Consider the following 26,556-nt stretch of genomic DNA (forward strand, 5'->3'; position numbering starts at 1 on the left):
GCATCACATGGAAGGATGAGAATTTATGCTGCTCCAAGGAATACTGTACCTGTTGTTGTTTCTCCTCCTTCTGTTTCACCTGTACATAACCAGCCTCCAATTCAAAGGAAGATCATTGACATCAATAGTGGGAATGATTCACAGGTATGTAGTGTGTTACTGAATTAATTAGTAATATTTGTAGAACTTATCAATCAAATGAGCTTTTTTCCTTTGTATTCTACACACACCATAAATTTCTGAAAAAAATATAGTGCATTTGTAAATATACTTGCAAATGTGCCCATTTGCCACTCAGTGCCATCTCCAAGGTGAAGAGCAATGTAATGCTTATTGTTTTTATTATGGATTTTCCATTGTTTGCTAATTGCAAATCAGTTGTACAGGAAATAGTGTCCTAGTTTTATTGCCACACAACTGAAGTGTGTGTTTCATTATGTTTACTTGATACTATGCAACATGGTACCTGAGCCATTGGTTTTTAGACTCCGTACATATTTGCTGAGAAATGTAACATTGTTGTTGAAACAATGACCTTACATTCCAGGCAAAGGGAACTCAAATCTCTATCTTGCCATCCATGTGTAGGTTTTTCATGGTTCCTCTAAACTAATGCAAATGCCAAGATGGTCCCTTTCAAAATAGGAAAGCCAATTTAATTACCAGTTACCATGTCTAATGGGAGCATCATTTGAGATACTAAACCATAATATTCACTTGTTTCTTTGCTATGTAGATCATTGGACTTCCAGCTGTACATGTCATGACATTTAAGGGGTGATCAAAAAGTTTCTATTTGAAAAACCACACTGTTCAGAATAGGTATGCCAATCATGCAAAATCACAATGAGCATTGAGGCAATCCTCTCAACAATGCATCAGGTTAAAAATACCTGTTTGGTATAACATCGTGTCCTGCTGCATGAAGTAGTTCTTAACTGGCTGTTCTACATCCTCATCTGACAGAAATTTTCAATGGATTAAGGACTTTTTTTAAGGGACCAAAGGCATGATAATCACGTGAGCAAGAGATCAGGACTATCGGGCAGGTTCTAGTGTCTCCCACATGAGTTTGTGTAATTTCTGCATTACATTTCCTATATGGGGACATCCGTTATTACGAACTTGGTGCACCATTCCACAATGGTAGTTTTTTTTATAGACATGCTGCGCCATACACATTCTTCATTCTCCAGTGGATGTCTTCCAGTTTTTGTCCTTCAGCAACCAAGGAAAGAATAACAGCATGTTGTTCCTGTTAACATGAATTTGGTAATATGGCCATAGTTCACATTTCCACATTTACTGCACACAGACGCATTGGAAAGACAGGAATGCCACACTAATACTTTGTCATATGTGGGTGCTTATATACCCACATCAGAGTCATGTTACATTGTGTACATGCTGCAGCAAAATACTCAAATGGAAAGTTTTGATCGTCCCTCATAGTAGCAAATTATAGAGGGGAGAGAGTAATTTTTATACTGACACATTTCATATAAGAAGCATTTTGTACAGGATTCAGATGAAGACCTGGTAAAGACTCCAGTGAGAAAGGGCTACCAATCAGCTGAAGAGAAGATATAAGCAGAGTTACAAGAGATGCAAAAACGTGAAGAAGAATTGAGGTAGGTCTTATAAATTTACAATCATTTGTAATGCAGTTATCTGATTTTTGGTAAATTGTTTCCTAACATGTATTATTTCATCTCGGAAGGTTGCTGAGAGCAAAACTATTTGCTCAGTCACAGCCAAATCTTTTGAGCATTGGTAGTATTGTGGAAGAAGAAATTAATCATATCAATGGTAATGGAGGGAAACAGACTTTGCAGAGTGCACAGTCTATTCCAAACCTCTTAGATTCTGATGATTCATTGGATGTTTCACAGGATCCGGCTTCACAAAAGGTGAGAACTGGAATTCAGTTATGAATTAAGAGGAATATCTACGCAACATTAGCTTAATAATTCCAATTGCAGGTTTTCAAATTTTAGTTGGAGTAGAGATTAGTCTACTATAACATTCATGTTTCTGCTAAATAGACATTCCATTGTGAAATGAAATACTTTCCAAGGATCATAAAGATGGCTAAGAGGTTAATTTTTTTAACTTATAGACAGAGAAATGTAAAACACTCACAGAAGCATAAACACACTTGCAAAATTATAAGTATTTTCCAGTTAAGCATGTGAGCTTTTTATACAGATACTGGCTGTACGCCCGTGCTTAACAGTGGATAAAGAAGGGCGTTTGCATACTGTCACTTTTTAGGGTTCCGTACCTCACTTAGTAAAAACAGAACTGTTACAGGATCACTTTGTAAAGAAATGTTTTCCTAGTGAAGAAGTCAAATATAAATGAAACGTAATGAAACAAGCAAAGCATTTTTTAAAGTCTTTAACACACAAAGTGAAATCAGTAAATCTGTATAGCCTAGCCAAGTAAATTCACTGTTATGAAACTTCCTGGCAGATTAAAACTGTGTGCCCGACCGAGACTCAAACTCGGGACCTTTGCCTTTCGCGGGCAAGTGCTCTACCATCTGAGCTACCGAAGCGCGACTCAGGCCTGGTCCTCACAGCTTTACTACAGCCAGTATCTCGTCTCCTACCTTCCGAACTTTACAGAAACTCTCCTGCAGAGTTTGGAAGGTAGGAGACAAGATTCTGGCAGAAGTAAAGCTGTGAGGATGGGGCGTGAGTCGTGCTTTGGTAGCTCAGATGGTAGAGCACTTCCCCGCGAAAGGCAAAGGTCCCGAGTTTGAGTCTCGGTCGGGCACACAGTTTTAATCTGCCAGGAAGTTTCATATCAGCGCACACTCTGCTGCAGAGTGAAAATCTCATTCTGGAAATTCACTGTTAGTTTGTATTCAGAAAGATAAGATTGTTGTATTTAATTCTGTCACTGATGTAAACTTCTAAAAATACTCCTGTCACTGAGGTAAAAAAACTGACAGCATCGTCTATTGGTTCTTTGGATACAACACCATCACTAAGGCAAATATCTGAGCTACTAACCTGAGAAGACTCCTAAAATTCAAATTACACTATTTTTATCTGCGGTCCAGTTTCGAAATAAATCCTATAGGTTGCCTCCAGCTAGACTAGTTACCTGTGCAAACCACATGAATATTCACCAAGCAGTTTTGGAGATCAGTGTGTAAACAGAGACAGACAACATGATGATTTTACAGTTTTATTATTAGTGTAGATACAAATATTTGATAAGTAGCTGAGATAGCTATTGAATAATAAAACATCTATATATCTTTTAAACAGGAATAGTAGCATGTTGACACATGCTAAACCAGTGTACCAATAACATCTGATATGATGTAGTTTCTTATAAAACAATAAATTATTAGCTCTACAGACTAAACTCGAAGTATATCAAATAAAGTACAACACAGAAGACTGTAAAAAAAATTGCCAGTAGAAGCTATAAAATATTTTTTAAAAAACTGGTACTGTGGGAGACATCAGAACCATAATACTTCCATATTATACAAACCACACAACAATAAAGATTCTAAGGAGAAAATACACAGCAGAGTGCAGAAATTGTTAGACTATACTAAGAGGGTCGTTCAATAAGTAATGCCCCACATTTTATTCTCGGAACATATTTATTGTTGAGAGTCAGAATATGGTGACATGGTAAACAGGTCTTGTCCATGTCCTATTTTTCTACATTGTCTCCATCACGTCCTATGGCCATATGTCAATGTTGTGGAAGAGCATGTATTACCCACCGGTAAAAGCTCTTGTCCTGTAGGCATAGCCATGTTTTCACTGCATAGATGACCCTTTCATCATCTTCAAAGTGTTTTCCCCCATAGAGAATCTTTAAGCGGCCCAAAGAGATGGAAGTCTGAGGGTATCAGGTCTGGACTGTAGGGTGGATGTCTGGAGCAGTGGCTGTGACAGGACGTCCTGAACCTGGTTGATCATGGAGCTCTGCTTCTGCATTTCCTGAGGTTTTAACTTCCTTTATCCATTGCCCAACTGTACTACTATCAACTGCAGCACCACCATACACTGCACACAAACATTTATGGATGTTCACCATGGTTTCTTTTTCTGAACACAAGAATCCAATAACAGCATGCTGATTGTAATGTGAGTTGCATGTAGATGCCAAATTGACACTGTACTATGGCTCTGACGTCTGCAAGAATGGCTTGAAACTTCACCAGCACACGGAACAAACACCAAATGTGAAGCACCAACAAGGACATTTGTCTATGTATTTATTTGTTGAATGTATTTAAAGTGCCTTACAAAATTTTAATAACAGATAAAATGTCATACAGAGAGCGAAGGATTCAAATTGTTGGTAACACATTTATTGTCTTGGCCCAACAAATTTGAATACCCAGTAGAATAAATGGACTTGGATGGCTGATAGTGGCAGAACCTGTAAAGTGCTGCAGTTTTCCAAGAAAGTGCCACCCTGAAGTTCCTCAAATGTATGCTTCAACAATAGTTCTTGCTGCAGATGAGATAAATATGACCACATGGCCATAAACTCATGTCTTATCTTCACTTCAGTTGTGTATAGTTGCCATTGTACCTAACTCTAGATTTACTTTACTACATTATCACATCATCTTGGTTTCTCTCTCAGTAACTCGTCAGTCTGTTGGCATGTTGTTCACTTGTCCATCTTGTGTTACCATTGTGAACATCCAGCCAAGGACAGCAGACATTTGTTTCTGTTGATTCTACCAGTCAGATTCTGCCACCTCATGACTACAGCATCATTTAAACACACATTTTAACCATACTGTCAAGATTCACTCTCTTGTTGAATGTTTAAGGTGGACACATTACTGACAAAATTCAGATTTACCTGGATATTTAAAATTAAATCAGTAGAAAACTAGATTATTCCTGAGCTATTATAATAAAATTTTGTAACTAAGCAAGTAAGGAAAAGTAATGCAAATAATGAAAATCAGCAAGAGAATTAAAACTGAACAGATATTGTGAATTTTTTTATTTTTATCTTTCTTCAAACATCAGTAATTGTACATTACATTAAGATACGACAGAATAACTCATTGGTCCCATACAGTGGATTCACATAAGGCCTCTCCACCATCAAGGCTTCAGAGTATGTAGTACAAAAATACATAGTTAGATGGTTGTTGTTTCATGTGTGGTGGTGATATGCGGAATAAAGTGAATGTACTGATACCACAAAATGCAACCACTTTATTAAATGTGATTGATCATAAGACAAGAGTCATGGGTGTTGATATGCACACTCCAAAATGAAATAGACAAAGGCCAAGAATAAAAAGATGGGGCTGAGTGACACACCTGGTCAGTATAAATTGATGATGGGCAACTGAAACAAGGAATCCACAGATGAACAAAGACCAAAGCAGTAGATTTATCTATCATATCCTTTAAAGGTACAGCTTCCACGCAACGCAATGTCCTGTCAGTTGCGGAGAAAATATATCGGAACAAATTTGACTCAAGTAGTGGACCAACCAGGTCCAAATGGACACATTGAAGTCAGTCTTAGCATGTCATATTTCCCCTATTGCAGAAAACTGTGGTGTCCTAGCCGTTGCATTGGCAAACAAGAGGTGTGCATAAACTGTCTGCAGTCCACTTAAACACCTGACCACACAAAGCCCTCAGTCACTAATTTTGTGGTGGGATGAATACCAGGATTTGATAAGTTATGCAGACCATCAAAGATTGCCCTGCAGAATTTGGCAGGGACAGAGAATGTGATTTGCCTTTAAAGGTGTCACACCACAGGAGTAAGTTGGTATGGGGGATTTGGACAAGTTTGGGCAGAAATTGTGGCAGTTCAGACAAAAAGTGCTGAACTCTATGAACATTGATGGAAATATGCCCATGCGGCACCATGTAATTCAATTTGGATGTGTTGTCAAATTTGGCACCATTGGTAGGCAATGACTTCGAAAATAAGCTGGAAATATTAGTGTGTGAGCTTGTCAGCCAGGTTCCACAAGGTGAAAGAATCTGGTTTGTCACCTCTATAACCAGTGCTGAAACACAATTTGAATCATGAGGGGAGTGGTCACAATGATGTATTTGTGCATAAAAATTTGATGCATGCCCAGGAACATCTGTTTGTATCAGTGTCCTTTCTTCATCTTCCATAAAGAAGTCAATAAGATCCAAGGATAGTAACAGAACTGTGATGCAGGATCCACATGTCCTTGTACACATTTGGGAGGAGAATGTTTTAATCAACCTCACTTGTAGTTTCATACTTTCATTGTTCCATATTGTTCAACATATCCCACAACCCACAAGAAACCAAAGGAAACCAAACCAGTATAGCTGAAAGGTCTCAGTAACTTTTGTTGTGTGTCAGTGTTCATTGTTTGGTGTAAGGTAACACTGTGCATTTCCTGAGTCCACAGAAATTGATTGTTGTCATAGGTCACCAGTGTGGGCTTTTCCATTGTGGTGAGTGTATGTAACAAGATACATGTACTGATTTCATAAAATGTAACCTCTTTAACCTGATGACATTGCTATTTTGAGTGAAAGTGAAGAAGAATTACATGATCTGCTGAATGGGATGAACAGTGTAAAGAGAATGGATTGAGAGTAAATTGAAGATGAAGGTAATGAGAAGTAGTAGAAATGAGAACAGCAAGAAAGTTAACATCAGGATTGATGGTCACAAAGCAGATAAAGTTAAGGAATTCTGCTACCTAGGCAGTAAAATAACCAATGCTGGACAGAGCAAGGAGGAAATCAAAAGCAGACTAGCAATGGCAAAAAGGTCATACCTGGCCAAGAGACGTCTACTAATATCAAATATCAGCCTTAATTTGAGAAAGTAAGTTCTGAGAATGTATGTCTCGAGTACAGCATTGTATGGTAGTGAAACATGGACTGTGGGGAGAACTGGAACAGAAGAGAATTGTAGCATTTGAGATGTGGTGCTACATACTGATGTTGAAAATTAGGTGGACTGATAAGGTCAGGAATGAGGTGGTTATGCACAGAATCGGAGAGGAAAGGGACATGTGGAAAACACTGAGAAGAAGGGACAGGATGATCAGACATCTGTTAAGACATGAGGGGATGACTTCCATAGTACTCAAGGGAGCTGTAGAGGTCAAAAACTGTAGAGGAAGACAGAGACTGGAATACATCCAGCAAATAATTGAGGACATGCATTGCAAGTGCTACTCAAAGATGAAAAGGTTAGCACAGGAGAGGAATTCGTGGTGGGCTGCATCAAACCAGTCAGAAGACAGAGGACAAAAAACCTCTTCATTAAAAAAAGAACGATCACAAGATATGAGACACATGTGTTAACACAGACAATACAAAGTGAACTAGACATAGGTAGAGACTTCAAGAAGGCATTATGTGTGTGTGTAATGTTCTTGGGACTCGATTTTGCTTGCTCATGTCACCTTCTGCAGGTCGATATCATCACATGACCATAGTGAACCAACAGAAAGCTTTTTATGCAGTATTTCACACCATAACACTTGAAAAGTTCCAAGATTATGAGCTATGTGAGAATCCTCTTGAAGGAAAATTTAACTTTTTAAGCTTATTTACCGTTGTTGGTGTGAACCCCTTTTGTTACATACATAACTAAGGGGAAGAGCTATTACACAAAGATGAGCTTGGAGGCAAGATACTGAGAGACTTGATTTGATTGATGGGATTTAACCAGAGAGGTAAAACAGCTGAACATAATCCCATTTATCAGCAATGTCATTTTTGTGTGACCTGTTGGCTAGGTTCCACAAGTTGACACAAATGTGGTTCCTAGCCTCCAGATGTCCACACTGAAACTGAGGTTATTGTACAATGTCTCCCCCTGTCATACTAGGAAAGCTAACTAATAGCCTTAAGTAGTAGGATGATTCCCTTTACTTTCTCTGTTAGCTGCAATTCCTTCAGGAATTAGACATGTCCAAAAAAAAAAAAACAGATGCCATACACACAATTGTAGTATCTACGCCTTGATGGTACTTCATGATATCTTCAGAGTGGATGCACCCTAGGTCCAATCTCTTGCAGGAATCATGTAAGATGCCATGAGCAAAGAGGGTAATGGGGAGGGAGCACTACAGAATGAGTGTTAAACAATTTGGGAATTTGGGTTGGACATGAAGCATGCTCAAATAGCCAGAGTGGTTAAGGCAAGTGCTGGCATAAAGCAGAAAATCCGGGTTTGGGTCCCGTTGTAGCACAGATTTTCACTTGTCACAGAATTATTTCAATGCCCTAATGCAGCTGAAATTGGTACTTCTTTTTCAACATGCAAACATTCTGTATCTTTTGCTCTCCAGTACTTCACATTGAAAGATTAAATGTCACTTCTTTCTCTATATCTACATCCGTACTCTACAAACCACTGTAAGGTGTACCACTGCTAGTCATTTCCTTTCCTGTTCCACTTGCAAATACAGTGTGAGAAAAACAAATGTCTATATACTTCCATACAAGCCCCAATCTCTTGAATCCTATCTTCCCAGGGGCACTCCTGACAATACCGTTGTCTCTGATAAACTCTCACTGTTGGGAACAAAATACCAGATTCTGCTCATTGAGAAGCCTTAGAGCCATTCACATTCCCAGGAACCTATTCCATATACTTGTACATTCAGTAAAAGTTGGCAGTGTGGCATCATATAAAATGCTTTACAGAAATCTAGGAGTACGGAATTTGCCTGTTACCCTTCATCCGTGCTTCACAGAATTTCCTAAGAGAAAAGAGTGAGCTGAGTTTCACACAAGCGATGCTTTCTAAAACCATGCTGATTTATGGACAGAAACTCTGCCCTCTCGAGAAAATGTATTATATTTGAACTAAGAATATGTTCAAAGATTCTGCAGCGAAATGATGTTAGGGATATTGGTCTGTAATATTGTGGGTCCGTTCTTCTGCCCTTGTTATACACAGGGGACACCTTTGCTTTTTTTCCAGTAGCTTGCTACCTTGCACTGGGCAAGAGATTCATGAAAAATGCAAGCTAAGTAAGGGGCCGATTCTGTAAAGTACTCTTTGAAAGACCAAAATGGGATTCCATCAAGACCTGACAACTTATTTGCTTGAAATTCTGTTTCTCTACACCAGGGATTTTTCTCTATGTCCTCCACATGGGAGCCTGTGCAATGGTCAAATGATAGTCTGTTTGTACAATTCTCCTATGTGAATGATTTCTTAAATGTGAAATTTAAAAGTTTGGCTTTACTTTTGCTATCTTCTATTACCATACCAGACTGGTCAATATGTGACTGGATAGAAGTCTCAGACCCACTTAGTGATACCCTTTGTGTGCAGGTGTTTCTTGAGGTTCCTATGACCACTCATTAGATCTACAAGTTAAATCTGCCTCTTGTTAACCCCACAATTACAGAAATTTTCTTAGAACATGGTTCTGGCATCATTGGCTTGCCACAATTTTGTTTTTGGATTGTAGTCAAATATTTTGCATGCTGTCTTGTGATTCAATTACATAGTATTAAATTTTACCACTGAAGTAGTGATGATGGGTAGGACAGGTTCTGGTCCAACAAATGGTCATTTCCCCTGTGGCGGCAAGCCTATTAGCTTGCACATTACTACTAACTCCTGAGTGACAAGAGACTGACAGCAGGTTTTCACTCTGCAAAATATATTTGATCTCATTGCAGGGGTTGATAGGGATTTCAGAGCAACTTGGCTGTATGAATGAATGCAGATGCTATGATCCTCGTAACACCTACATAGATACTTCTCTGCACATACTCTAATTGTGAATATTTCCCCTGGAATACTGTTGCTAGCTTCCCTGGATAGATTGTGCTTTCTATTTGAGGCTGCACCCTGTGTACACTGCCTCCAGCAACCTCGTCTGTTTTTCACCAGTCAGTAAACCAGACTGTCATCTGAACAGTACTGTGGTTATTTCTTACACTGCTCCTACTTCCTATGGTTAGAAAGATTTACTGAAGCCACTGGAAGTTGTTACATAGTGAGCATGCATTTTCTGTCATTCTTATGTTTACCACATTCATTATATAAGTGTGGAATTCTGGAAATCCTACAGATTTCCAGTTTCTTAACGTACATGCTCCTGCTGCTGCCTCCATTGTAAGCCAAAGATGTAATGGGGGTGTGTCCAGCATGGGAGTGCTGTTAATTCAACCCAATAAATCTAGGCAGTCCAGCCGTGCACCTTCTCGTGCTCCTTAGCAGCTGTCTTCTGGCACGGATCGTGTCACAGCTTAGGTTGGGCAAGTGCTTTAGTTCTGTACCATTTGTGCCATCTAGTTCATTTTATTACGTAAACCAGATGACTAGAGAAGGTGTACTTATTCCCCTTATTCAGAAAGGATCTACTATTGTATGGACTCAGTCCCTCCAGATAAAACTAGGACAACTCATGATGGCAACACAGCAAAAAGAATTTCACCGAGATCTGAAAGACCTAGGTTGACACAAGGCTGTGGAGTAGGTGACTGTAATAATTCAAAGGAGCCAAGTGGCAACAGTTGTTAATATCTCTGAACTGTCAGCCTAATAGCTCATGGTTCAAAAATACTGATGCTAATTATTTACAGAAGAATGGACAAACTGGTAGAGGCCAACCTTAGGGAAGAGAAGTTTGGGTTCTGAAGAAATGAACATGCAATACAATACAGACTGCACTATGTATCTTAAATGAGACACTGTAGAAAGACAAACCTACATTTCTAGCACTTGGAGATTTAGAGAAAGCTTCTTACTGTGTTGGTTGGAATACACTCTTCAAAATTCTGAAGGTAGTAGGAATAAAATACGGGGAGAAGAAGGTTAACAGAAACTTGTAGGAAAATGAGGATAATTTCAAGAGTTGGGAGTTCAGAGGGACGTAGTAGATCAAATAACTCGTACATACTAGTTGACTTCCAATGTTTTCTTTTATTTAGCTTTATAATCAGTCAGTGAGTCAAGGCATACTTCCTGAAAGACTAAAATATGCTGTAATAATATGGATTTATAAAAGTGGAGATAAGCAATTAATTTCCAAGTCAACCCTCTTTCTTGTATTTTTTTGAGAACAAATTGGGAGGGTAGCTTGTCAGAACATTATAATGAATTATATAATGTTATTGGGAATGCAGCTTGCCACTAACTTCGTGTAATGTTTTGTCTGTAAATACGTGTATTTGTTGCCTTTATGATTCCTTCACTCTCACACACAAATCTGTACCGTAAAGTAAGGGCCTCCTGTTTTATCTTTAGGCTGATCCGTGATAAGACAGGCAAACAATTATACTAATGGAGGATTCTGAGTATTTTCTCTAATTACATTCACCCTCTCTCTCTTTCTCTCTCTCTCTCTCTCTCTCCTTTATCTATGTACAATTTTAAATATAATATTTCATTACGTGAAATCAGCCCAATAGAATCTCTGGTGGAGCCCTTCGTCTTAACATTCAGCGGCTGGCTTGCTGTAAAAGATCTTTATATCTATTATTATTGTTAAGCGCTGCATTCAGTTGGGAAAATCGATCGTTTGAACAATTCGTTCCTTTTACGACAGATCTCGAATTTCAGATGTGTCCGAAGCCTTTTTGGACGATTTTATAAAGACTTGTCGATTGCAGGCTCTCTTCGTCACAGCTGAAACTTCCCCACTAATTACAGGGCCAAGAAAATCATCAATGATTCAGACAAAGAACTCATTCGTCACTCACTCTAGAATAAAAGGGTCACAAACCTTATTTCTGAGGAAAATTATATATTCAATCCATCTCCATTACATATTCCGTTTTCTGTTGATTCAAAGTCTTAGTTAATTTGCAATTACAGTTTTTCTCTCTCTTCGAATAACCCGCTAGTGGCACAAACGTTAATAGCTCGCTTTAGCAAGAAGAAGAGCAAATATGTCTCTTTTAGAAACCCGACAATCTTCCAACAGATACTTCCGAAGCTGTCCTCGTTACACGTCTATATTAACCATGGAGAATACATATATGTCTCTCTATTATTCCAAAGAATAAACGTACTGGAAAATACCTTGGCGTCGACGAGCTGTCGGCGCATATATTACTAGAAACTCCGATCAGATGCTTTTCAAAAGCGAATAAATGTGGATGATTTGATTGACCATTATTAATTATTGCGTGGTAGAGGGTAATTTTCCGTGGGGAGATTACAATGCCCCTCGCAGCGAGCGAAGTTTGTGAGCTCAATTTTGATTTACCGAACACACTTCGCGAGCTATCTATTAGTGTGGATAACCCAGAAGTGATAATTGTCAGTCCTCCGACTGAAAAAGAATATTGTGTTTAAGACAGACAAAGAAAAGAAATATTGAAAACGGAAGAAATGAAGAGACAGGTACCGCGGCTGTATTGCTTTTACGTGCATCAAGGTGTTATGTCTGCTGTGCACAACCAAGGAAGATGATCTTTCATGAAACTGTTATCAGGGTCTACCCATTCGGGAACTTTCTTATGCAGGGAAACCTTGGAAAACCTCTTAAGCCTAGACCCCCAGCCTACGGTACATAGAAGATAGGAAAGCCTATAGAAGAAAAAAAATTAATTTTGAAATAGATCTCTAAAGGAAAGATAGGGATCGATTTATATAACGATTTGGAGAAGAGTGATTTGTGCCTCTAGCAAAAAAAAAAAAAACATTTTACAATAAATAACATAAGTTTTCATTTTACAATCTTGTTCCTAGGACAATATCTTGCGGTGCTAAAACTCTCCCGGGTCTTGCATGTCCCCGACGTCCCCATTTGTAGTCGGTCTTCTACGCGGCCCACTTTGTAGTCGGTCTTCTACGCGACCCACAATGGGAAGAGTAGAAGGAACAGGGATACCCGATTTCACATGCAACATTCATTCCAACAGAATTAGCAATGACCAAAAGGGAAACTCTTCCTGTAAGAGAACTGGTTAGGTTGTACCGTCCAAGATTCTCCATTTTGAAAGCAAAATCCTTATGGCTTCATGCATCCTTTTTGCTACGACGTACTTCAAGGAATTTAGCCATTAACTAATGATGTTGCCAAAAACATTATCATATTTACTCTCATTTGAATATTCTTTTTGACTTTGCATCCCCACTTGTGCTTATAAGTCCAAAAGTTCTGACACATTTTCTATCACTGATTTGTTCTTCATAATTTAAAGGATTCATGCAACTTGCAATAGATTTTGGATTCAACTCATCGAATAATGGAAAGTGTAGTTCATTTTATACAAAGACATAATCCATTATTTCCTTGAAAAGTCATATAATTTATCTATACTCAAAAACTTTTTATTCTAAATACATATATTTCTCCGCTTGATTGCTGTAATGTAAAAGTTATTAGCATTGAGGAATGCGGATTCACTTCTTTCATTTATTCTCTGATTCATACGGCGTTCATACATGCACATATATGGAAATGGATTTTTCAAACAAAATTCCCAAACGAACACGACCATTAAATAACTACTAATTCTATGAATATTACTTTCTTTAAACATTCATTAATAAATTAAAAACTCTTAACTTCTAATTATAACACCTTTTCCTTTTAAAGTTCAACATGAATCAGTTTACCCTCGCGTTTGATGCGAGTCTCCTACAAAGCATATCTGTGTCGTCTATATCGATTCTAACTCTCGCGCCGACGTCAACTGTTTTGTGCGGGAAATTATCTTTGCGGCATTAACCGTCACTCACGATTCACTGCCTCAACACATCCCTTCACACGTTTACACATCTAAGAGTGCACTTGAGATTATATATGAACATTCACTCGGAACCTCTTTTGATTATTCAGCGTCATTTGCGGGAAACATTTCATTCTTCTTGAAGGTCAGTTAGATCCTTTAAAAATCTTGATGACATTAGCAATGCTAAAGTTCCATGTTCACCCAAACCACAGGTGAAGCCTATCTCCACTATCTTCTTTACAACACTCGATAGTAATAGTTAGTCACTATTTCTATAATCTATGTCACTGATTAACTATTTCAATTTAAAGTTTTCTAACACTACACACACAGTTTATTGTTATGTTGTTTTTCTTTATTTATTTATTTTTTTACGAGCGTTCATCTCTGTCACTCGCAACACCATTCCTCCCTATCTTCTAATCTTCATTAAATTTTTTCAAGTCGTTATGGGAAAATAACCCTTTTATTTTGTTCGGTCCCGGGTATGCTAACAAATAAGCCCCAGGATTCGGAATTTGTAGGATAATGTATGGGCCAGTATATGGTAACTCCCATTTCTTTATACTTTTCTTTATTAAGGATGATTTGGTATGTCTTTTGACTAGTACCTTCTCTCTGACATGGTATGTCTGTACCCTCTTGATTAATTTGTCGTATTGTTGTTTTCTCTGATCAGCCTTTTTCGTCATATTTATGATGGCTTGTCTTATTTTTTCTTCCCAAGGCATCTCAGTTTCCTGAGTTTTGGGCATATGTTCAGTCCAGAAGTTTTCCTCTTTTGCTTCGATCATCAATTCATGAGGTGTATATCCAGTTGAGGAGTGGGGCATGTTATTGTATATCTGCTCAAACTCTTCCACATAATTTGCCCACGCAGTCTGCTTATTATGGCAATATGCCCTCATAAATCGATTGAACTCTCTAAAAATTCTCTCAACCAAATTGCCTTGTGGGTGGTAAAATGATGTTAGTATGTGTTTCACACCGACTTGAGACAAAGCCTGTTTCCATCGGAGTCCCGTGAATATCTTAGCATTGTCTATTAGGATCGCTTTAGGTGTACCAACATGTGGAAGATAATCCCTTATCAATCTTAGTACAATTACTCTAGCTGTAGCCGCCTTTATCGGGTATAGCTTTACGTATTTCGTGCACACATCTAGAAATGCCAACACATATTTAACACCACCTCTTGAAGTAGGTAATGGTCCACACAGATCGCACGAAATTAATTCTTTTGATTCTTGGACTAATATAGAGCATAATGGGTGCTTAGTTCCTTTTGAATCTGGCTTTGTTTTTTGACAGATTATGCATCTCTTTAAGACCTCATGCACTCTGCGCTTTATGTTGGGAAAATAACAGTACCCACTTATCTTGTCTGCACATTTTGTCGCACTGAAATGTCCCCAGGTTAAATGAGTGAACCATACAAGTTTCTCTATTTGCGCCTCAGGTATACAAACACACCAACGGACTTTGTTTGGCCTTCCACAGCGGAAAAATAATACACCATTTACCAGCTTGTAATAATTTGCCATCTGATCCGAAGGTTGCTGTTGTAACCTTTGAATGACACTTCCCCATTGAGCATCTCTTTTCTGTAACTGGGCCATATGCGCACACAAATTGACGTAGTACGTCTTAAATGGATTTTCCTGCAGCAGCAATACAGGGAATTCTTAGTTATTATTTACTTCAATCTCTTTGGTTAAACCCTGTGGTGACCTTGATAGAGCGTCAGCAATAATGTTTTGCTGTCCTGAGAGATGCACGAACTTAAACTGGTATTGTTGCAGAACGAGAGTCCATCTAGCCAGTCTGGGGTGTAACAGTTTATACGTTTGTAAAAACGTTAATGATTGATGATCGCAATATACGATAGTCTTTGACCCATATAGATAATAATGAAATTTTTTAAATCCCCAGACGACCGCAAGTGCCTCTAATTCTGTCGTCGTGTAAGTTCGTTCACAGTTGGACAAAACACGACTAGCAAACGCAATAGGACAGAAGGTAAGTTGTCCATTTATCTTGCGTACTTGGAAAAGGCACGCTCCCACATTCGACGAATCTGTTGACAAGTAAAATTCTTCTTGCATGTCCGGATGGTACAAAAGCGGTGCATTTACTAATTGCTTCTTTATCTCTTCGAATGCTTCTTGACACTCTAATGTCCAGAGCCAGGGCACATCCTTCTTCAGCAAACTATTTAGAGCTGCTGCGTTCATGGCCTGATTTGTTATAAATCTTCTAAAAAATGAGGCAAGACCCATAGACCCTTTTAATTGCCTCCTATTTCTGGGTGTTGGAAACTTACTAATCGCAATTAGCTTCTCCTTGGTTGGTAAAATTCCCTTTGCGTCAATTATATGCCCCAGGAACTTGATTCTGTTTAGTGCAAAATGGGATTTCTATAGGTTAGCAGTTATTCCCATGGTTTTGAACACGTCCAACACCCGACTCAGTAAGGTAATATGCTCCTCCCAAGTCTTCGATGCTATAAGCAAATCATCAACAAACACTGTTATCCTGCTTCTTAGTTCTGGGCCTAGTGCATAATCTAGAGCTGCTATAAAGATTCCTGCACTAATGTTGAGTCCAAAAGGAACTACAAAAAATTGGTAACTTCTTCCGGAATAAATGAAAGCCGTATATTTCCATGATAACTCATCCAGCTTGACTTGCCATTAAGAACTCCGCAAATCAATGCTCGTCAAATATTGGACATCCTGGAACCGTTGTATAAGTTCGTCTATGTTTTCCGGATGTGTTCTCACTGGAATTATGATTTTATTTATTTCTCTGGCGTCGAGTACCAGTCTCACAGTCCCATTTGCTTTTGGCACGACCAACAATGGGGAGCAGTATGGGCTTGTAGAGGGTTCGATCAAACCCCATTTCAACATGCGATCTATTTCTTTTTGAACTTGAGCCTTTAACCTCCAGGGAACAGGATAGAAAGTTCTACAATACGTTTCGTGCGGCTTAACGTAGAGATGGCATATGTATCCCTTAATAACTCCTGGCCTTTCATCAAACACGTTTTCATACGCTAATAATAATTCTTTGAGCTGCTTCTTCTGATCTTCAATAATGCAGTCGGATTCATTTAACTTCTCATACACTAATTGACCGAAATCTCCTTTGACTTGGAACTCATTAATTACGTGCTGTTTAGAATTTTGTGCCGTCCTGATTACTTGCACACTGATCCCACTATTATATTTTCTGGTAAGGCTTTCTTTTTTCAACAAGTCCAACTCAATTTCTTGTTTATTTATATTTAACCAAATTTTTCCTGTTTTAAAATCTATTCTGCATCCGTATTGACGTAGGCTGTCGACTCCGATAATGCAGTCTACCACCAAATTTTTCACAACAAGGAATGTGCTTAATATTGCTACATTTCCGACTTCTACACTAAGTAGTGACTGCACTTTTACATTAGCCGATCTAGCCCCAACGGCGCCTATTATTCTGCAATTTTGAACTGGAAAAATTGGTACTCGTCTTATATTTCTGATCTTGTTGAATAGAGCCTCCAAAATAACATTTGTGGTTGCAGCTGTGTCTAAAACCGCCACTATAGGTACAGTCTCCAAAATGACTTGCACTTCGGCTACTGCCACCTGTTCCTTATCCTCATCTTGGGGTTCTAAGTCCTTGGTCAATTCATCTGCCAGTAATCGTCCATCATTATACGTTAGCATGGGTACACATATCCTGTTGCCCCTCAACCAATTGTTGACCGCTCCTCCGGGGCACGAGTGGGTCCTTACAAGTTTCTTGGATTTTGATTCGCCTGGTGGTTGACATCGTCCGTCACTTCGGTAATTACCGGTTGATTCGCAGATGTCCGTCCCCACTTATCACTGATGTTGATTGTTTGAGTTCATTCCCCCCCGGTTGATTCCACTTTCTATTACTGTTATTGTTCCAGGCTTGAGGTCTGAAATTCCTTTCGTTCCCCAACACAGGATTGTATCTTTTCCCATTCCTGTTGTTCCTTGGATAGCCCCCCACAAGGCTATTGCCGGTATTACTATTGAGATTTTGAGGGGTTTCTCCACTATTTAACGATCTCTGTGCATTCCCTTGCCTACCATTTGGCGGAGGTTCTATCTCCCTGTATTGGAATCTGTTATTACGGGCTTTCTGGTTGTTCTCTTCGATAATATCTATATGGTCTAACGTTTGAGGAATGACTCCAAGTCTTTATCGTTGCCGTAAATCAATTGATTCTGGATGCTGGTTGGTAGTCTTGCCTTAAGTATGTTTATTATATCTGGCAAGGGCATAGGTCTGTCCCAGTATCTTGTTTTATTTATATATTTTTCAAAATACTTCCTAAGGCTTCCTTTTGAAAAGGAGAAAGGCTCTGGGTAGAGCACCTCCTGCCTTAGGCGTTCCTGTACCCCTTCTGACCAGAACTTTGCTAAAAATGCATTCTCAAAATCATCATATGTCGAGCAAACAGAAGTCATGTCCGAAGCCCAGATCGCCCCTGAATCTTGTATATATCCTGTAACGAAACTGATCTTCTGCCACTCCGACCAATTTCTGGGTAGCACTCCTCTGAAACTTCGAATAAAAACAATTGGATGGACCCCCCTTTTGTCAGTGTTAAAAATCTGGAATTGCCGATGCTTTATCATTTTTTCTTCAGCATGGCAAAGGCTTTCGTAATCTCCGTTAGATAAGACTTCGCGCGAACAACTAGCTCGTGGCAATTTAATGTTTGAGTCACTTACACCAGTCGGTATCGTGTGCGAATGTGCAGTAACTGGGTCTATAGTCGCTGCCAACTTCTGCTGCTGGCCTGTATTCATTTGTTCTGAGCCTTGTTGTGAAATGCGCATCGACTCTTCTATCGTTTGTTTCCAATGCTCTAAATCAGCACCTAACTGCTGTCGCACTTCCTCAAGTCCTTTCGCAAACAAACTCTCTTCCTGTTTGCCAGATAAACTCTGGAATGCTGCTTTAACATTTTGCTCAACGTTTTCACACATTAGCCTTTTGTTTTCTAATGTGATTTCAGATAATTTACCCGTTAATACATTAATTTGGTGGTCTATAACGTCTTGATGTTCTGTCAGATGTTCAACACTTTCCTTTAGGTTAGTCTGCGTACGTGGCAATTCAGGAAGTTGCGCAATTGCACATGACATGGCATTTTGCTTTTGTACTAATTGCGGAACCATTTCCACCTGTTCCTGTACGGTATCTATCTTAATAGCCACATACTCCTTCATTTCTACACGTACGCGGTGAGTAGATTCCTCACATTGAGCTTTCACCAATTCTATTTGTGCAGTTAATTTTCGTTCCGTCTCTTCGGCCTGATCTTTGAGTTCCTTGGTCTTCGTCTCTATCCGCTGCTCTAATTCGAAAAAACTGTCTTGTAACTGCTGCTTAATCTCAGCTTTCAGATTTTCCTGCCCTTCCGTAACTGAGGCTAACTTCGCGTTAATGTCGATTTTCAAATTTTCCTGCCCTTCAGTAACTGAGGCTATTTCGTATTCAAATCATTTTGCCCTTCAGTAACTGAGGCGAATTTCGCATTAATGTCAGTTTTCAGATTTTCCTGCCCTTCAGTAACTGAGGCTAATTTCGCGTTCAGCCCCTCAGTAACTGAGGCTAATTTCGCGTTCATGTCGGTTTTCCAATTTTCCTGCCCTTCAGTAACTGAGGCTAATTTTGTATTCATATTATTCATGCTCTCGGTTATCATCTGCATCTGTCTCATGATAATGACTAATGGATCTAATCCATGTTGCGTACTTGCCGTTACATGTCCCTCCGTATCTACAGGGCGTTCTATTGCGCTATCTGTAGCCATCGTTTCTACAACACTTCTTACTGCATCATTATTATCAGTGCTAACAGCTGAAGGCTGTTGCGTGCTGCTCTGCTCTGCTTGACTCATCTTAAACATTGCTCTAGTTAAAACCATATAAATATTCTACCGTCAATATATATATCTTCCTTCTACTGTCACTATATGTAACTCCGTTCACACAAGAGTACTTCTGTGACTAGTTTCTTATTGTACTTATACAGATAGATGCAACTGGGGCAGGTCAATCAAACTACATCTAGCATGAACACAATTAATCAGTGTTCAAATATCCAATAATACTAAATAGAAAAGCGTATACTTCATCTATACTAGCAAGCTTTAATAATAAAATTATAGATCTGGCCTTTTCTCTGCGCCCAGCGTGTTGTTTTATGTTCTTATTTGTAGATCCACTTAATTTGACTGCGAGTATTTCTTCTCTTTTCCAAGCGTCAGTTAAGTTGGCTCGTCGTAGTTCACATGAAACAGAGAACAAAATTATTTTAGCAACGTCCAAAAACGTGTCCTGTCACGGATTGGCCATTATAATGAATTATATAATGTTATTGGAAATGCAGCTTGCCGCTAACTTGGTGTAATGTTTTGTCTGTAAAGACGTGTATTTGTTGCCTTTATGATTCCTTCACTCTCACACATAAATCTGTACCGTAAAGTAAGGGCCTCCTGTTTTGTCTTTAGGCTGATCCGTGATAAGACAGGCAAACAATTATACTAATGGAGGATTCTGAGTATTTTCTCTAATTACATTCACTCTCTCTCTCTCTCTCTCTCTCTCTTTCTCTTTCTCTCTCTCTCTTCTTTATCTATGTACAATTTGAAATATAATATTTCATTACGTGAAATCAGCCCAATAGAATCTCTGGTGGAGCCCTTCGTCTTAACATTCAGCAGCTGGCTTGCTGTAAAAGATCTTTATATCTATTATTATTGTTAAGCGCTGCATTCAGTTGGGAAAATCGATCGTTTGAACAATTCGTTCCTTTTACGACAGATTTCGAATTTCAGATGTGTCCGAAGCCTTTTTGGACGATTTTATAAAGACTTGTCGATTGCAGGCTCTCTTCGTCACAGCTGAAACTTCCCCACTAATTACAGGGCCAAGACAATCATCAATGATTCAGACAAAGAACTCATTCGTCACTCACTCTAGAATAAAAGGGTCACAAACCTTATTTCTGAGGAAAATTATATATTCAATCCATCTCCATTACATATTCTGTTTTCTGTTGATTCAAAGTCTTAGTTAATTTGCAATTACAGTTTTTCTCTCTCTTCGAATAACCCGCTAGTGGCACAAACATTAATAGCTCGCTTTAGCAAGAAGAAGAGCAAATATGTCTCTTTTAGAAACCCGACAATCTTCCAACAGATACTTCCAAAGCTGTCCTCGTTACACGTCTATAATAACCATGGAGAATACATATATGTCTCTCTGTTATTCCAAAGAATAAACGTACTGGAAAATACCTTGGCGTCGACGAGCTGTCGGCGCATATATTACTAGAAACTCCGATCAGATGCTTTTCAAAAGCGAATAAATGTGGATGATTTGATTGACCATTATTAATTATTGTGTGGTAGAGGGTAATTTTCCGTGGGGAGATTACAAACACTGAACCACTTTCCTGCTAACCTTGGAATTACTGTCCCTTTTGGCTTTTTCAAAGGATTTCCTGCAGAGAAACAAACACATGATCTCATAAGTTCAGGTCTGGTAGTAGTAAAAATAAAAATTACCCTTTTGGCATGTTCTGTGATTGTGCCAAGAAGTTAGATTATGTGGATCGTTTGTCTGTAATTTGTAAAAGTCTATTTGTTTTAAAGTTTCAGAAAAATTCCCCAAGAAAAAGAAGTGCACTGATTGCTGAGTGGGAGAGTAGGATCCAAAAAAATTCAGAGCATTGATCATGACCTCTGAACCACCACCAATGGTATGATATATCTGGAACACTATTCCATAAGTTTTATTGCTATAAAATTTGCTTTGACACTTCCATACTGTAAAACTGATGTGCTGAATTTTCTACACATCATTGAAATAATATATATAACTAAAAATTTCAGAGATACGAAATTGACAAGAAAATGTAAGCTTTCTTAGGGAATTTCAGTGATGAAATCCTCTCACATTATTAGCCAAGTAACAACTGTTTTCAGAGCTATTAGTTAGATGATAAGGCAAGAAAATTTCATAGATATAAAATCATCTTTGTTGTAACAGTAAGGTGGTTGCTGTATGAAGTAGACAAGGTCTTTTTCTGGAGTTCAAATTTTGTGTGTTGTTCCTAGATGTAGGTTGAATGGGACTGCTACTATTTCATATTGATCATACACTAATTAAATATGAAAATGTATGACTTCATATACTTACTTTGGAAACACACTATTTGTATAAAGCAGTGGTAGATGACAGTAAAGGCACTGATTCAGAGCACTGTATTGTAAACAGTAGGTGAATTATTGACATAGCTTGAGGACGCTTGAAGAGCAAATGATAAAGTTGTTCAAAAAATGTCTCCATAGGTGTATCACAATGTAATTATGGTTAAAGAGATTCACATAGGACTATTGCTGCATAATGTTAATTTCTTTCACTTTCCTCTAATGTAAAAGTTGTAATCACTCTGATTACAATTCCACCCCTCCCCTTTCTTTTCCTGGTGTCACTATCTTGATGGATTTTTGTCATTACACACTATCTCACTTGCACAGTTGTGACAAATTTTCTACATTCTAAACTCTTAATTTGAAAAAAAGAGAAAAAGAAAAGGCTCTTGAGATTTAAGTTGTAGGTTTCTTCTTACCTAGTTATGTATACATTTGGGTAGTGTATCACTGTAATAGTGGAGAACAGTTTCCATCAGAATGTGTAGAAGCAAAAATAGTAGTTCCTTTGCAATGGAAAAAGAAAGTCATGTGCACAGGAAAATTATTCACGCTGGTCAGTTTTTTGGCATATAAAATAACTAGTTTGAATTGTTACTTTCTAGTAATAATACACAATAATCCACACGTCTTAACTCCAGTGATTTACCATCTAAGATAAACAATGGCCTCCCATTTTTTTTTCTTTTTTATTATTTGCTAATGTGGCCACTCATTCACTTAGGATCCATTATTGTTATCTTATCCCATCATGTATGATGTATTACACCATACGTAAGTTGTTTCAAATGTTCCACTGTATTTTCTGCCCACGTCCAACCTCCTCCTCCTCCTCCTCCTCCTCACCACATATTTCACTGTACTTCGTCTACAATGGAGGCAGTTTGTTTTATTTCAGCCCTTCTAATAAAATGATGAAAAATACTTAGACATGTTTATCAAGCTGAATAAATCACTTTTACAAAAACAAAGGTTAGCTGTGATATCATGATTTCATATATTACATCTTGCAGAAGGTAAGCACACACAAAAAATTAATTTACTCATTTACATCATGTAAAACAACTGAGTTTGGAAAAAATGATACCTTCTGGTTGTAGTGTGTGCTCAATGATTTAGGATACTGTATTAATTCTTATTTTGATTATGTAATATTAACATTACCATTATTATTATTATTATTATTATTATTATTATTTTTATTAAATAATTTTATCAGAAGTTTGTGTAGAGACATTTCAATGTTGAAATTTATTATTTATTTGCAGAAAATGTCACATTCCAGAATGTGTGTGGATACAACCAAGAAACAATACTGCCTTTGCAATTTTACTAGACTGCTGTGTTCCCAGTATTGTGAAGAAATTTGTTTTTCTTATGTAGAGTTTCTTAATATTATTGTGCAATTATTGTTGAAGATTTCTGACAGGACCAGAAATAATAAGTATTATTAGGGAGGTAATACACAATACATTCCAGCCACATAGGAAACAATGTCTAAGATATTTTCTTAATGGGTTTCTTTGTAATTGTATAAGAACTGTCATTTTACTCTGTGTGATGAATTGGTTTGAAGCTGAATATTCTGTTAAAATCCTTAAACTTAATTTCAATGCACAAATACTCATACCATTTGTTCTAATTTGGCTACTGGGATTTCATAATGGCTTCCAGTCACTTTTGGTTACCATTGGCATGATGCAGAAGTTGAAGTAAAAATTTCAATGGTATGAGCAGTGTTGTATCATTCTGTGTTGAAAGCAATCAAAACAATTTGATTTTCCTTGTATTGTGTCTTGCCTATATGCTAAATTTGATGATTGCATTTGATGGAAATTCAAATGAAAATCTAAAGTGATGAGTGTTAATAAATGTTCCATTTAGTGTGTTCTTTTCTTGAACTTCAGTGTAACACACTCCTGAAGAAATATTTTCCCTTTATTGTTCTACACACAAGGAGCTTTTGTCCTTCCTTCTCATTAATTTGAATGTGCTTAAAAATTAGAATATTGCTGTGTGTCATATGTAATTGCAATAGATTAAGGGTATACTCCTTCATAGTATTCCATGACCAGAAATGTTTTGTTGATTAAATTGATGGCTGATGATTTAACAAAATGTATTTGCCATCCTTTTGTTGTGCTGGTTGGAAGCATCACTCGATGGCGAATTTAGTCTGCTGATTTCTTAAAGAAATACATGAAAATGAAACAAACTGTAGATAAATAGTAATACAACAGTAATAATGCAAGAATTACAGTAAAATTAAGAGAAACTAATATATAGTATTTTGAGACACTTATAATATAGTTATTCAAACATGACCAAAATGTAATATTGCTGGGAGTGTAACTGTACTATCTGGATGATGCTTATGCAAGATTCAGTGTAAAGATTGAACATAGTTAGAACTCTGCAACTGTTAATCAAAGTAATGTCTGTAGAAAAGCATGGTTGGTTTGGGGAAGGAGACCAGACAGCGTGGTCATCGGTCTCATCGGATTAGGGAAGGATTGGGAAGGAAGTCGGCCGTGCCCTTTCAGAGGAACCATCCCGGCATTTGGCTGGAGTGATTTAGGAAAATCACGGAAAACCTAAATCAGGATGGCCGGACGCGGGATTGAACCGTCGTCCTCCCGAATGCGAGTCCAGTGTCTAACCACTGCGCCACCCCGCTCGGTCAGAAAAGCATGTTTGTGAAAAATGAAACTAAGCTTCAACAGTTTCAGAAGAGAATTGGCGTAAGTATCACTAGTCTGGGTGTATGTAGAGAGGAGACTAAGAAAACAGTTGTTTGAATTCATTTTCCTGTTTCTTCTTTCAAGTTATGAAGTAATTTTGGAATACATAACAAAAAATTGATATACGAGAAGCTGTTAAATATAAGTATTAAAACTATTGAACAAATAGGCATTATAGTTAACAACATTTTATTGTGTAAGAGTTGTTTGTATGTGTAATATGACTGTTCTGTTACATATTGATGAAATTTCCACATCACTCGTTATTTTCATTGTTGAAATTGCAGGTAATATCTGTTATATATAAGTGTGTGTGTGTGTGTGTGTGTGTGTGTGTGTGTGTGTGTGTGTGTGTGTGTGTGTCATCAAAGTAAAAATGTGGTGTGAAAATGACTTAATGTACTGGTATTTATTTGAATACTATTTATACTGTTGCATTGTTGTGGCATTAAACTCCCTCTCAGACTTTGTTCAAAATATTGAATTTGAAGGTGCTTCTTGAATTTTTTTGTGCTACCACCCATGGTTAGATCTATTATTAACCAACATGTACATATCAAATATTCATGTGGCATGAGGTGCATTTCTGAGAAATGTAAGTAATAAATTGCTTGTAAAGGATCCATGATATTTAATAAATGGATACTAATTCAGTCAAATTTTGTCATGAAACACAATAAAAATGATTACTTCTGTATACATGTCCCAATTAAACCATTTCAGAAGTAATGCTTATATACATGCATGAGTTACCACCTCACTTAAACAGTAAGTATTTTCAAAACTGCACCTAAAAAAATCACTAGTGTACTATAGTGCAAAACAAAAACTTAGTGAGCCATACTTACGACATCGAATTAGTCACAGTTTCTGTAAAAATAAATGAATAAGTAAATACTTTCTCCTTACACTTTTTGTTACTGCAATGTTATAAGGCATTTCAAATTTCTTCTGAGACAGATACTTACTTACACTTCCATTATTCTGAGATGCTAATGTTCTCATATTGCTTACATCTGGAACAGAAAAAAAATTCTCCACATAGGCAGTTGTGACAGTAAAAGACTTACTTTTCATCTCACTCAAGTGTGGCAATAAAAATAACCAAATTATCAGACATGTAGACTTTATTAGAACCTTATCCTTTTTCAATATAGAAAGGATTAGATGATACATTAAAAACACTACTATGGTCTCAGATATGCATCAATTTGTGTGCTTCATATGAGAAGCAACTTGGTGACACTTCAATTTCTTTAGAAGAAAAAGAAAAATTCATACAGTTAGGTTTAGTAATGGTAATCTGTGCAGAACCTTCCGGGTGTCTGTGATTTAAAGACCATTATGAAAAGAAACTATGCAGAAAATAGTTCACTATGCACCCATATTACCAGAGCATTTTAAAGTTACTTTCATACCACTAAATGTATAATTTAGGTAGCTAATCTCAAACCCTAATGAATCCATCTCCATCCTTACCCCAGTGACACTCCAAGACACACATCTTCCACATGTTCCCCAAAATCTACAAATCCAATGATCCTGGATACCCCATTGTAGCTGATTATTGTGCTCCCACTGAAAGAAGAATTTCTCTCTTGTTGACAAACACCTCCAACCAATTGCACATCAAAGATACTAACCACTTCCTTCATCAGCTCTTCAGTAACCACACGCCTTTACCTCCTGGACCCATACTCATCACTGTAGATGCCATCTCCGTATACACAAACAACCATGATGCCCAAGCTCTCATCACTATCATACACTCTCACCCAATGTCCTTCAGACTTCAAACCCACTACCTCATTCCTTGAACACCTTACCAACTATATACTACTACTACTCTACTACTACCCTACTACTACTACTATAATTACTATTACTG

General features: G+C 37.8%; 1 long non-coding RNA gene across 1 annotated transcript; it reads left to right on the top strand.

Annotated features, from left to right (window-relative positions):
- Positions 1–2: 2 nt before the first annotated feature.
- LOC124555933 lies at positions 3–23,992 on the top strand. Its single transcript, XR_006968597.1, has 5 exons — positions 3–144; positions 1,522–1,631; positions 1,721–1,910; positions 21,367–21,473; positions 23,196–23,992. It is a non-coding gene; the product is annotated as an uncharacterized LOC124555933 (long non-coding RNA).
- Positions 23,993–26,556: the final 2,564 nt, after the last annotated feature.

This window comes from Schistocerca americana, chromosome X (genome assembly GCF_021461395.2).
Source record: "Schistocerca americana isolate TAMUIC-IGC-003095 chromosome X, iqSchAmer2.1, whole genome shotgun sequence".
Classification (NCBI taxonomy): Eukaryota; Metazoa; Arthropoda; class Insecta; order Orthoptera; family Acrididae; genus Schistocerca; species Schistocerca americana.